Source organism: Sciurus carolinensis, chromosome 6, assembly GCF_902686445.1.
Source record: "Sciurus carolinensis chromosome 6, mSciCar1.2, whole genome shotgun sequence".
Classification (NCBI taxonomy): domain Eukaryota; kingdom Metazoa; phylum Chordata; class Mammalia; order Rodentia; family Sciuridae; genus Sciurus; species Sciurus carolinensis.
In genome coordinates, this window is record NC_062218.1 from 98,466,778 (window position 1) to 98,479,968 (window position 13,191).

The window sequence follows — 13,191 nt, forward strand, 5'->3', positions numbered from 1 at the left end:
CAAGGAGGCAGTAGACTACCCGCAGCAACGCTGGCCCTTTCTCCTGGGCGCATGCACTAGTGGCCGGTTGGAGTCTTGGGGAATCGATTTAATCAGAGGAGTGGGTGTCTGCTGGCGTCTCAGGTGTCGGTCGCAGCTCCGACGACCGAGCAGCGTCTAGAAGCTAGCCTCGCGTCGGAGTGGCGCCTACGGCCGCAGAGCGCTCCCGGCGGCGTCTCGGAGGTAGCGCCTGGGGCGGGGCTTGTGCTGTGACGCCGCCCTTCGCCTCGCCCCGCCCCGCGCGCGTTGCCAGGGAGATCAGGTGACTCCAGGCTCCAGGCGATCGGGGCGGCAGTGACGTCAGGCGAGCGGCTGCTCCTCACTTGTTCGCAGCAGGTGCAGCGCGTTTAGTGCGGTCTCGTCCTGACTCCTCCGGTAAGGACCCGATCGGTGCCCAGCCAGTTGGAGGAGAGGTGAGGCGCGGCGGACCAGGGAGGCACCAAGGAGGGGGTGAGGCATAGCGGGGCGCACTCGCCTGCGCTCTCCCTGGTTTCCCCAGAGGGCGCCCCGAGAGGCGGCAGACACAGAGACTGCCCGGGCTCCGGCGGGGCACACACAGTCGGCTGGGGAGACGCGGGGAGCCAGGGAAGCGGCTGCAGCCCGCCAGACACCCACCCGGGCGTCCAGCGGCTGCCCTAGGGTTCCCACAGTTGCGCCACCCGCCCGGCTTCCCAGAGGTGGACTACGGGGTTCCAGGTTTCTGCCGGTCTCTAGTCTCCAGGAGTCGGCGGGCTGAGAGCGGCGCTTGCCCCACCCGGTCTCTGGGGACGTCCGCGGAAGGCTGTTGGATTTCTTCGCCTTGGGCTGCGATTTCTGAGGCGTTGCAGTACGTGCTCCAAGCTGAGCCTGCCGGGAGCTGGAGGCCGGTCGGCATCCCCGCTGGTGCGAGCAGGGGGCGGGGTGAACTGGAAGCGGGGGACGCAGAACCGGGCGCTGGGTGGCCGGGCTTTCAGAGGTGTTGCGGGAACAAGGAATCCCGGCTATTGCTGAGAGCGCAGAATTGGGATCTGAGTAGACCTGTTGGGGAGGTGAAATCTGAGCGAATTCTGGGGATTGGAAGAGTAGGCAAAGGGAAAGAAGGGATCCTTCAGAGCAGGAGACCATGAGCGTTGCACTGGAGTTATAAGAAAAACGATTTGGTAATTGGACCGCGTGCTGGGGCTGTTCGGAGGTGAAAAGTTTGGAGAAATATGTTAGGGCCGATTAGAAAGAACTTGAGTGTCTAACTGAGGCTTTGTGTGCTGTAGAGAACCACTGAAACGTCGACTGGTTTGGAGTAGGGGGCATACTTGGTGTGGTAACCCGTAAAAGAGGTGACAGCACCCTACCTCTTATCTGATGGAATTCCTTGAACCCTGCATATGAATTATTTATATCGGACATGGTGGTGGCATAGGCACCCAAGTATCCGTTAACACCCCAGCCACTGTTAACAGATTTTCAAAAAAAATTCCTTCTTTGAGAAAGGACACACCCAACAGCAGCTCATTTTCTTATATCTCATTTGCCTATGTTAAATGACTGAGCTTCTCTCCTCAGTGTGCATGGAAATTGTAATGTCCACAGTACTTCCTTTTAAGTGTCTTGCAAAGACCTCTTACCCTAGCGCAAAATCCAAACCCCAAGTGACTGGTGGATTTGATTGAAGTTATTGAAGTGAATCAGCACCCAAAACACAAATATGAAACATTGCCTTAAGCTGTAATTGTAAAACAAAGATTTCTAGCTCAGAGCCTTTCCTACCAGCTTCTCTCAACTTATGGACTTCTCTTACATGTAAGACTGTTTAAATCTTAATTGGCCATTTTGTCTTAATTTCCTGACAAACAGGAAAAAGCTATTTGGATTAAAAAGAGGAATGATTTAGTGATTTATAATTTTTCCCAGCCCTGAAGTATATTGTTGATGTGGCCAAAGATACCCAAAGCTACCTATCCATTTTATATTGAAACCTTAAAAGTTCTGTTTCATTGGAGGAAGCCACTGAACCTTCCCACTAGTTTGTTGACTCCAGAAAACAAAATTGGACCCTCAGGGATCGTGTATAGGAAAAGGCAGTTTAGGGAATTGCTAGGAACTTAGGAAGGTGGCTGCAGCTGGTGGTGTATAAATGTGAAAACCAGCTGCAGCACTCCAGGGAGGGCAAATTCAGAGTGGTGGGACCTGGGGAAAGGAACTTCCAGTCAGATAAGTGAAGTCATTCTTTGTACAAAAAGCCTGAGGTACTTTTAAAGCTTCAAAGTGTGTGAAAGGCTGCAGTAGTTTCTAAGGTGCTTTGCAGGAGCCTCTTAAGATTTGCTGGCAATTAGCTGTCTTGGCCACATTTAAAAAAAAAAAGTTGGGGCTGGGGAGATAGCTCAGTCGGTAGAGTGCTTGCCTTGTAAGCACAAGGCCCTGGGTTCGATCCCCAGCACCCGAAAAAAAAAAAAAAAAAAAAAGTTAACTATTTTCTAGACCTCTTTGATCATATTTTAACTGGCCAACTAATTATGCTGTCTTTGGAAAGAAACAGTCCACCCCCTCCCGCTCCCAGACACAATAACTATATGCTGTCAGGAAGCAAGAGGTTTTGGAAATTTTCCACTTTCATTCACCCCTGCCACCCCCACACGTTTCCCATTGGTAGAGCATTTAAGACCTCATTGTCATGAAAAAAATGTTTAGTATATTGCCCTAAACACTAGCTATGATAAACAACCAGGACTGGCCTTCAACAGAAAGAGTCTTCTTTAAGGGGAACTAGGCCAAGGTGAGAGGGCAGGCATGGAGTTTGGGTGAGGACATTCTGAGCCCTTTACCTTTGTCACCCAAGGACCTGGGCAGGGCACTCCTTTCTTGGCATAGAAACATACTTCAACCTTGAGCCAAGGTTCAGTACCCACTTCACATAAGTCACAATGATAATTAATGAGAGGTTATATGAAATTTGAATTACTCCAAAGCAGAATATCTTAATTCTTGATGAATGGTGTATTTTGAGATATAGTCAAATAAAAAAAGTGGGAGTTTTAAACTTTTTTAGAAGTCTCACTCAAACCTTCAGGTCTTTTTGTGTTTTTTTTTTTTTTTTTCCTGGAGTCTGTGGACTTAGGTATCAGTCACTCTATAATCAAGATCTGGAAGACCTGAGGTTAAGTGTGCCTTTGCATTTGATGTGTAAATAAGCTCAGATTGTTCACCACCTTTTATTCTTTACCGTGTCTTGGCTCTTGATCACCTGCTAAACTGGGTAACACTATAGGCTGCCGAGCTGGCAACTTTCCACCCAGAATCCTTTTAACAAGTGTATTACCGGAAATTGTCTGAGCCCTAAAAGAAGTGAGTCATTAAGTTCATCAGAGGCAGAAGTAGATAATAATGTTCACTAAACTGGATAAAGAGTGAAACAGTCATCTTTTAAAATTTCCCTATTCTATATCAGACCACCAGTCCTGCTACACAATCTAGTGCAGATTCAAAGTGCTTGCCCAGGAACTTTATGAAACTACAACATCCGGCTGCTGGACTTCTGACATTTGTTGGCCAAGTACAGCTCTCTTACCTGAAGGAAATTCAGTAAGAATAGACTTCCTGTTTTCCTCAAGCTGACCTGACTGCTGTGTTCTAGGCCTCCAAGCTCCCCACGCTTGGCCAACACTATTAATTGGCTTGGCTATAAATGGGAGTCAGCAATTAAAAAGAAGCAGTGTAAGAAACAAGGGAATCGGACATGAGTTGACCCTCTAGCTTCTCAATACAAAAGGTTTATACTACTTCGAAGACAATATAAAAAGGGATCTTCAGAAGAAAGTGATGTTAAAATTGTCTTTGTAGGGTTTTGTTTTGTTTTGTTTTGTTTTGTTTGAGACAGGGTCTGTCTTTGTTGCCCAGATTGGTCTCAAACTCCTGGGCCAACTGATCCCTGTCTTAGCCTCCCAAGTGAATGCATACAGCAGGTATGCATCACCAAACCAGGCTAGTTTTTAGGAGACATGTGAAATATTAGTACAGATGGCCCCTGATTTTATGATGGTTCAGTTTCTGATTTTTCTACATTTTGATGGTGCAAAAGTGCAAATATAGCCATTCTGTTTTTTACTTTCGGTACAGTATTCAGTAAGTTACAAGAAGTGTTCAATGCTTTATTATAAAATAGACTTTGTGTTAGATGATAACTGCCTAATTGTAAGCTAATGTAAGTATTCTGAGCACATTTAAGGTAAACTAGGCTAAGCTGTGGCATTCAGTAGGTTAGTTGATTGACTACATTTTTATTTACAATATTTTGAACTTAACAATGAGTTTATCAGGGTGTGATCCCATCATAATTTGAGGAGTATCTACTGATTTAGACTTCAAAGCCAGATCTGTGTGTAACTGAATGGGTCCTCACATCTAAAGCAAGAGAAACGGTACATGGTGGCTCACACCTGTAATTCCAGCAATTTAGGAGGCTGAGGCAGGAGGACTGCCAAGTTCAAGGCCAGTCTTAGCAACTTAGCAGGACCCTGTCTCAAAATAAAAAATGAAAAGGACTTGGACATACATAGCTCAATGGTAGTGCACCATTGAATTCAGTGCCCAGTACTGCAAAAACAAAAATGGTTTGAATCCATTCTCTGTGGGCAAAAGACTGTGGTATGACTTTGCCACAAATGAGGGATGATTTGTATTTTTCTGAACTTTTGATAAGAAGGTTTAAGAGCATTGATAGTTGTGCTGGGAGGAAGGTTTGTTCTATCTGAATTTACTCATTAAGAAGTAATGCCTCAATCAAAGGTGCCTGTCACTCATTCTTTGTGCTAAAGAATTGTTAACCTGTCTGGAATGTACATCATAACTGAAAACTATCTAGTCATGCTCAGAGTTCATACAAAGGTAGGGATGGGGAACAGTTGAACTGCAAAGGTGTCTGGGGAGAGGAAGACCTGGGAAATGTCCTAGACTTCTGCCATGTTCAGTTTTAATGCTAAACATAGTACTTTACCAGTCAGCTTTCAGTATCAGGACCTTAGATAAGATCCGTCAGGGAGATTATATATGAAGAGGGTGACATTTGTGGGAATGTGCCATTCCCCAAGTCCTTATTGATAAGACTAAAATTCGATCCTTTCCTGCTGCCACAAGTCTCATGGACACTCTAGACTCTGTCCTCCTGATTCCTCCTCACCTCCAGTTTTTTTCCCATCACCACCCTCTCTCTAAGGCCAGTCTAATCTCTGATCCTACTTTCTGCATCCTTCTGACTCTGCTAACTTGAGAGTAATTCTGGGTGATTTTTAATGTCTGGTAGTGGCCACATGAGAAACTCCAATAAGTTGTTGCATTTCAAGTGAAACCATGGGAACTCCCAAGTGTTTGTCACATTCTCATGTTCTACCTACATGAATTTTGTCTTATCTCCATGACTCTTTATTGCTATTTAAGTAACACTCTTTAAATCGACTCATTTAAAACAAAAAAAAGTAAACATTTGTGTAAAAGGAAAACTGTTCAGTTGCCTTAAATTGAAAACTGTATCATATGCAACAAGTACAAGATAATTATAAAAAGTTGAAGTTGTTGGTCCACATTCCCCAAATCACGCCACACACCCCACAAGTGGAAAAACTGCCTCACCCAAGGGTCTAACAGTGAGATTTTCAAGTGGCAGTAGGGATGGTTTGGGTAGGCAGTTCTTTACCCAGATCCCTTAAATTCTGTCCTCCTAAAATTTGTATAACTGTCTAATACTAGGAAGACCACAGAATGAAAAATCCAGAAGCTTAAAAAGAAATATGTGCAACACAAAGTTGCTGGCACTTTGATGCAGAGTTTGCCAAAAAGAGGCCTGACTGGTGGTGAGACTGTATACTTCATTAAATTCTAGGCCCTTAACCAGGGGCATGGCTTCATTGATGCTGAACTATATTGTTCTTTCTATGCAGGAGTGCTCCTGAAAAAACTCTTAATTTTTCTTGGGGGCTAGGGGGTGCAATTTTTAAAAACTCAGTAGTACCCCAAACTATTTTGAGCCCTGTGTCTTTCACATGTAGAGGGCTCTCTAGATTTTACTGAAGACAGCATTTGAAGTTATTGTCTAGCATTTGTGTTTTCCAACCTTTGTTGTCTGTCCATGATGCCTGTGACTTAAAAATCCTGTGGCAACAGGAAAGGACAAGGGTGAGCTGCCCTCGGGTTGTATGATCTTAGGGTGCTGCACATGGTAGGCATGAGTGGTACTTGCCAGTATGAAGTGAAATTCACTGTTGTCCCTTAGGAACTGCCCACAGTGCTAACTGAGCTGTGGCTTCCTAGAAGGGTTAGGAAAAGCCAAAGGAGCTGTGGCTTTAATGGTGGAGCAAAGCTGGGCTTGGTATTCATCAGGAAGCAGGAGTGCTTAAATTGCTAGCACATTAAGCTATAGGGGCCTTTTTCTAAGCCATCAAGATTTCATCTTTCCCACAACGCCTCATCTAATGCTCTGGGAGGAGGCAGGCAGAACCTGTCTTTCAGGGGCTATGTTGGTGGGGGACCTGGCCTGGGAAGTGGCCTCATTGGGCTTGTTGGGAGGGCTGGCCCTGGCCCTTTCTAGTGTGTCCTCTCAACTTGGCAGGGGGTAGAGTTCTTTCCTCCTCTTCTCTCTCTCTCCAAGCCCTAACCTCTCCTTTCATTTCCCTAACTCACTTTCCATGTTAACAGTTTTCTTCCCTTTTCCCTCCCTTCTGTTCACTGCTGCCCTCTCTTTTGATCCTTTCTCTTGCTGAGCCTCATTTTCTCTCTGTTCTCACTTTGAGAGCTGACTATTTGAAGTTCCAGAGTTACAGTGCTGTCCTGTATGTCCCAGTGACTAGATGTAATTCAGAGGCCCCAGCCTTTTTTCCTGAGGCGGAGACAACCTTCACTTCTCCACTGTCTTTCAGTTAGCCATGTGAGTTTCCTACAGCAGTCCCTGAGCTGAATGGCTGAATGAGGCTGGGCGTGCCCCTCCCCCAGACGGGGGGTTCAGCAGTGTGTGGGGAGGCTGTGATTTGCCAACAGTGCCAGACAAGGTGCTGAGGTCCACCCTTAGACACTCCTTCCCGAAGCTGAAGGCAGGCAGGAGTCCTGCACTGAGGCAGTCCTCTGGTTTTTTTGCAGAGGACCATACATGATGAACAAAGGCTGGAGAAGGGGCCCTTGATGAACTCAGTCTGGAACCCGCAAGACTGTTACAACTGTGAATCCTGCCTTGAAGCCAGGTCTTTCTAGGTAGCAAATGGTACAAACTATGTTCTTGGTGAAGTCAGATTAACATTTGAAACATATATAATCATGACTTCCCTTCTCGATAAGTTAAAAAATGAATTGTTTTCTTCTAAAAGCCTTGTGGCTGACTTTATCCAAAGATAATCATCAGGAGTTTAAATTTTTATTATTGAATATGACAGTATAAAAAGTATATGTAACATAAATCTACAGTTTAATCAATAATTATATGCATTAATATAATTGTAATCCATTCAGGTCTAGAAATAGAACTTTACTTTTAAACCCAAATGGGATAATTGAATTCACTGTGTTGTAAATCATTTTTTTCTCACCATGTTGGTGATTTTCCTTAACAGCACATGTAGTTCTTTCTCCTCCTCCTCCTGTTCTTCTTTTTCTTTTCAGTACTAGGGATTGAACCCAGGGGCACTCGATCATCAAGCTACACCCCCAGCCCCTTTATTTATTTATTTATTTATTATTTGTTTATTGAGACAGGGCCTCATTAAGTTGCTGAGACTGGTCTCAAACTTGCCATCCTCTTGCCTCAGCCACCACACCTAACTCTTAAGAGTCACAGCAGTTCAATGATTTGGACATACCTGGTTTATTTAGTCATTCCCACAATGATGGCTGTTTGGGGTGTTATATATCCTGTGTGTATGTTATACAGCTCTTGTAAACATCTATAATAAACTTCTGTGTATCTGTATGAAGTTGGATTTTTTACATACTGGCACAAGTGTATACCTGTAAGATAAGGTAGAGTTGCTGGTTCAAAGGATAGAGCATTTTATTTATTTGGGATTTAACTAGAAATGTGTCTTTATTAAAGAGTTTATAAGACAAAATAATGAACTATTTAGAAAAAGAATGAATGTTTCCTCCAAACATTAGGGAAGAATGGGGCACCAGTGACAGAATGGCTCAGAACAGGCCATTTTAGTCAATGATGTTTTCAGGTAATGATTTTTCCCCAAGGACTGTTTAATAAAAGTTATATCTTATAGAGCAATAAGTCCTGGATCCAACCAAAGGTTCTTTACGGAAAACTTTATGCAGAAAGGTTTTAGCAATATGTTATTCTCTGTTGAAAAAAACCTTTGAATTCCCTCAAATTTTCCAAATCTGAAAGAATGGTAGTATGTACATACTAAGTTTAATATTGGAGGGAGAAAAGATTAATAGGCTGTAGCCATATTTTCAAATAATTGTGAATCACTATGGATAATTAATATGGGTATGACTCATCAGACTTTGTTGCTCCTGTTCCAGACTATTAGGGCAAGTTGAAAATGCTTATTACATCTTCGTGTTACCTTAATTTTGAGGATAGTGACTTAAAGCAGTTACCTGAACTGCAAATTAGCAAACCTTGTTACTAACTCATTTGTAGATAGTCTTAGTTTCATGCATATTATTTTAAAAGCAGCATATAGTTTTCATATCAAATATTCTTTCTTTTCTTTCTTTCTTTTTTTTAATACAGAATTGAATCCAGGGGCACCATACCACTGAGCTACATCCCCAACTCTTTTTAAAAAAAAAATGATTTTTTGTTTTGAGACAGGGTCTTGAGACATTGCTTAGGTCCTCACTAAATTGCTGAGGCTGGCCTTAAACTTGCAATCCTCCTATCTTAGCCTCAAGAGTCACTGGAATTACAGGCATGTGCTACCATGCCCAGCCCAGTCCTTTTTGAGACAGCGTCTTGCTGAGTTGCCTTGTCATTTTTCTGCTTCAGTCTCCTGAGTTGCTGGGAATACAGGCATGCACTACTGTCCCTGGCTATATCAACAATTCTTTATGAGAGAGGAAAATTAGTGTCTGGACCTCTTCATCACATAGGCCAAAGACTCCACAGATAAATGACCTACTATTACTTTTTGCTTTCTGTGTGCACTCAAATGCTTTTTTTTTTCAATGAAGAGTGCCATATCCAAGCTGTGTGTCATTGTATACTAGAGAGAGACTATTCTAAAGCCACAAGTTAAAATGGTGATTCAAAAGACATGTTCTAGCTGGGCGCGGTGACACACTCCTGTAATTCCAGCAGCTTGGGAGGCTAAGGCAGGAGAATTGCGAGTTCAAAGCCAGCCTCAGCAATTTAGAAGATCATAAGCAACTTAGTGAGACCCTGTCTCTAAATAAAATTTTTATTTTTTAAAAAGGGGGCTGGGCATGTGGCTCAGTGGTTAAGCACCCCTGGATTCAATCCCCAGTGCAAAAAAAAAAAAAGATATGCTCTGGTATTATTCATTCGTTAACTATACGAGGGTCTCATACAACTCTGACAAACAAAAGATTGTGAACAAGGTAGGGGATGGCCAGTAATACTGGGCGGTTGATACCAGAATCAGTATTTGGACGGTAGGGGAGTAACTCTAGCTTATCTTCTTCCAGTCTGCCCTCCAAAGGGAAACAACATAGGAAATGGCAGTACACAGCAAAATGTGTTAGAAATGGTGAGCAAGTCATAAAACCAAAGATCTTGCCTTCATTATGCTAAGAATCAAAGGTCTCCTGATGTGCTGCTGCTGGGAGGCCCACTACCATCTTTAAAAGTGAATTCCTGCTGTTAGTCTTCCCCTGAGCCCTTGGATTAAGCAGTCCACCTCAGGAGTAGTTCTTTTGAAGTGAAGGCCTAATGCTAGATTGGCTGTTTGGGGTTTGGATTTGAGATGGTCCTTTCTTACTTCTGCTCCTTGTACATTCCTGTGTGTATAGTAGGACACTCCTGACTGGAGAGTCATTGGTGCCTCTACCGATACCTCAGTTTCAGTAATATTGTATTACTCTTTGGGATGACTGCCCTCTGGATCTCCCAAAGTGGGTTTTTTCCTACTTTGCATAGCCAAACTATCCTTAATATACCCTTGAACTTTGGAGAACTTCCAGCATTTTCCATGTGATATAATAACAGACTTATGAAAAAGACAATTTGAAAATATATATATTCAACTTTCCCACAAAGCTTAATCTAATGCTCAAGTTCTTTCTTGTGCCCAACTCTGGCCTGCGATAAATACCTGCCATAAGCAGGTATTTGATAAATATTGTTGAATAAACAAATGATTAAGTGACGCATGCCTAGAATCCCAGCAACTTGGAAGGCTAAGGCAGGAGGATCACAAATTCAAGGCCAGCCTCTGCAACTCAGTGAGACCCTGTCTCAAAATGAAAAAAAAGAACTGGGAGTGTAGCTCAGTGATAAAGCACCCGTGGTTCAACCCCAGAACCATAAATGAATGAATGAATGAATGAATAGTTTGATAGTGGTATCAACAAATATAGTTACATGAATCCTTTTTAAAGAAATAAGGAATAACTATAGAAAAGGAACATACAAAAATCCTATGAACTGATCATTAGGCTCATTTCATATGATTCACTCATAATGAACCTGTTTCATCCCTCAAATGGGCTTTATTCTTTCTTTGAGACTTCTCACATATTGTTGCCTCTGAAGAGTGAAGTTTGGAGTAATCCAAATTCCTCCTTATGCATAGCTCTCAGTGTGATCATCACTTCCTCTTGGAAGCTATGTCTGCCCTGACTAGTCATATGTGTACTTTGAGCTTGCTGTACTGGGTGCTTCTTCTGTCTTACCTTGGTTTTATAATTTTTAGTGTCACTGTCTATTCCTCTCAGTAATCTGAAAATTGCTTATCACTGTCTTGGTAGTGCTTGAAACCACTAGCATTGGATTATAGTTGATGTTCCTGGAAGTTTTCATGGAATGAATGAAAGATTGTGTGAATGGAAGACTAACCAGTCATCACTAAAATTTAATGAAAACTGTAAATCAGAGATGAATATGGTAGCACAAAATGGTAATTCTAAAGCCTTTTTTAGCCCAACAAACCACACAATTTACAATTTTGTAAATTACTAAGAAAGATGTTTAAGGATACAAAGATAAGCATGACTTGAGGCTTTGGTAGTAGGAAGTGTCCAAGGTAGGAAGTCTGCACGTAACCAAAAGAATTTTTTTTAATTTACCCCACATCTTGTATGCAACCAAGTGACTTCTCAGTTTAAAGTAGAAAGAAAACATTTCAGGACTCCAGGGAACTGAAGTGTCTTATGAAAAAAGAGTCATAACTACAAAAATCATGGCAAAAAAGAGCAGATGTAGAATAGGTTGTTCACAGGAAAGATTGGTGGTCAGAGGGAAAACTGGTGTCTCAGAACTGTATAGGTCTAAATAGGTATTATAGTCAGTGAAAGAAAAAATAGGCAGCATGAAATCTCAGAGAGTTAAGAAAAAAAAAAAAAAAAAACAGAATTTTTTGGAGCTGGGATTGGGGCTCAGTGGTAGAGTGCTTGCCCAGCATATGTGAGACTTTGGGTTCAATCCTCGGAACCATATAAAAAATAAATAAAGGGATTGTGTCCATCTACAACTGAAAATATTTTTAAAAAAAGAAAACTGGAATTTTTCTCTTACTACTTGGGTTCTTCTATTGGAAATTTCAGAAACACAGGTAAGGATAAATAATAAAAATTACCCATAATAAGAGTACCTAGGGAAAACCACTATTAATTTTTTTCCTTTTACCTGTCTTTTGCTGTTTTGTTTGTTTTCATACCTTAGAGTGTGAAAATTCTAATGTCCAATTCAATAAGTGTAAATATGACTCAGGTCAAGATACAGAGCATTTCCATCATACCTGAAGGCTACCTGTGTCTCTCCCTCAGTGTTCCTAGATTAATCTTGACTCTTTTTTTTCTTCCCCGCAGTACTGGAGATTGAACCTAGGGCATTGTGCGTGCTAGGCAAGCACTCTGCTCTGAGCTGCATTCCCAGCCCTTTATACTTTTCACTTTGAGACAGGCTTGCCTCGATTTTGCGATCCTTCTGCCATGCTGGTTTTTCTACTGTATAAATATACCATAATTTGTCTGTTCTGTTGATGAACATTTGGATAGTGTCCAGATTGGAGCTGTTATAACTAAAGCTGCTTTGAACATTCTTGTTTATGCCCTTTAGTGGATTTATGCCCTCACTTTTCCTCAGTATACAGTCATGCACTGAATACATTTTGATCAGCAACTGGCTGCACGTACAGCAGTAATCCCATAGGAGGATATCACCTAGTGACGTAGTAGCCATCTTAGTTTGTGTAAATATATTCTGTGGTGTTTGCACAGCAAAACCACCTAAGGTCACATTTCTCAGAATGTAGAAATGCATTACTAAGTGTAGTGGCTGGGTAAAAAATAAATCCTGCTAAAATCGTGTATAATATGATTTTTCCTAAAGACTTGATTGTTTTAGCTTTTATTTATACATCTGTGATATATTGTGAATTATTTTTTGTGTGTAAGGGTAGGGATCAAGGTTTGTTCCCACACATAGACACACACTAGGATGTCCAGTTAACTCAGACTATTTACTGAAAACATTACCTTTTCCTTTCTGAATAGCAGTGGTACCTTTCTGTTAAATTAGGTGATTATTGTGTTGGTTTGTTGTAGGACTCTTGTTACACTGATCTGTTTATCAGTATTTTAAAGGAAGTTGGGGTCATGCTGACTATATAGCTTTTAAATTTTTCTTACACAATATTACATTAACTTCAAAAGCATAAATTAAAAATGAGGGCTGGGGGTATAGCTTTGTGGTAGAGCACTTGCCTGGCATGCACAAGGCCCTGGATTCAATCCTCAGCACCATTAAGAAAAGAAAAAGGCAACAAAACAAAAACCCATACAACGATTATATAGCTACACAATAATGTATTTAACTATTTTTTTCTATTTTGGATATTGAGGGTTTTTTTTTTTTTTAATACTCTGCATATTGTTTTGGTCTGTCTTCTATGTGGGAGGATTTTCTCTAATGTCTAATGATCTTTGTCTATTCCTTTATGTGATAATAAAAAATCAATTATAAGCTCTGGGTGCATGGGCTTTACTGTGGGTGATTGGATATTACTA

At 41.8% G+C, this 13,191-nt stretch overlaps 1 protein-coding gene across 5 annotated transcripts in view; it reads left to right on the forward strand.

Annotated features, from left to right (window-relative positions):
• Positions 1 to 277: 277 nt before the first annotated feature.
• Cystm1 (cysteine rich transmembrane module containing 1) overlaps positions 278 to 13,191 on the forward strand; it is a 59,082-nt gene continuing 46,168 nt past the window's right edge. Inside the window, exon 1 of one of the 5 annotated variants that reach the window (XM_047556094.1) lies at positions 278 to 414. The gene's annotated coding sequence lies outside the window, so the exon portion shown is untranslated. Of the gene's footprint in view, positions 490 to 515; positions 922 to 7,147; positions 7,249 to 13,191 lie in introns of those variants that run through there. The other 4 variants (XM_047556093.1, XM_047556096.1, XM_047556095.1 and 1 more) reach the window with 4 other exon arrangements.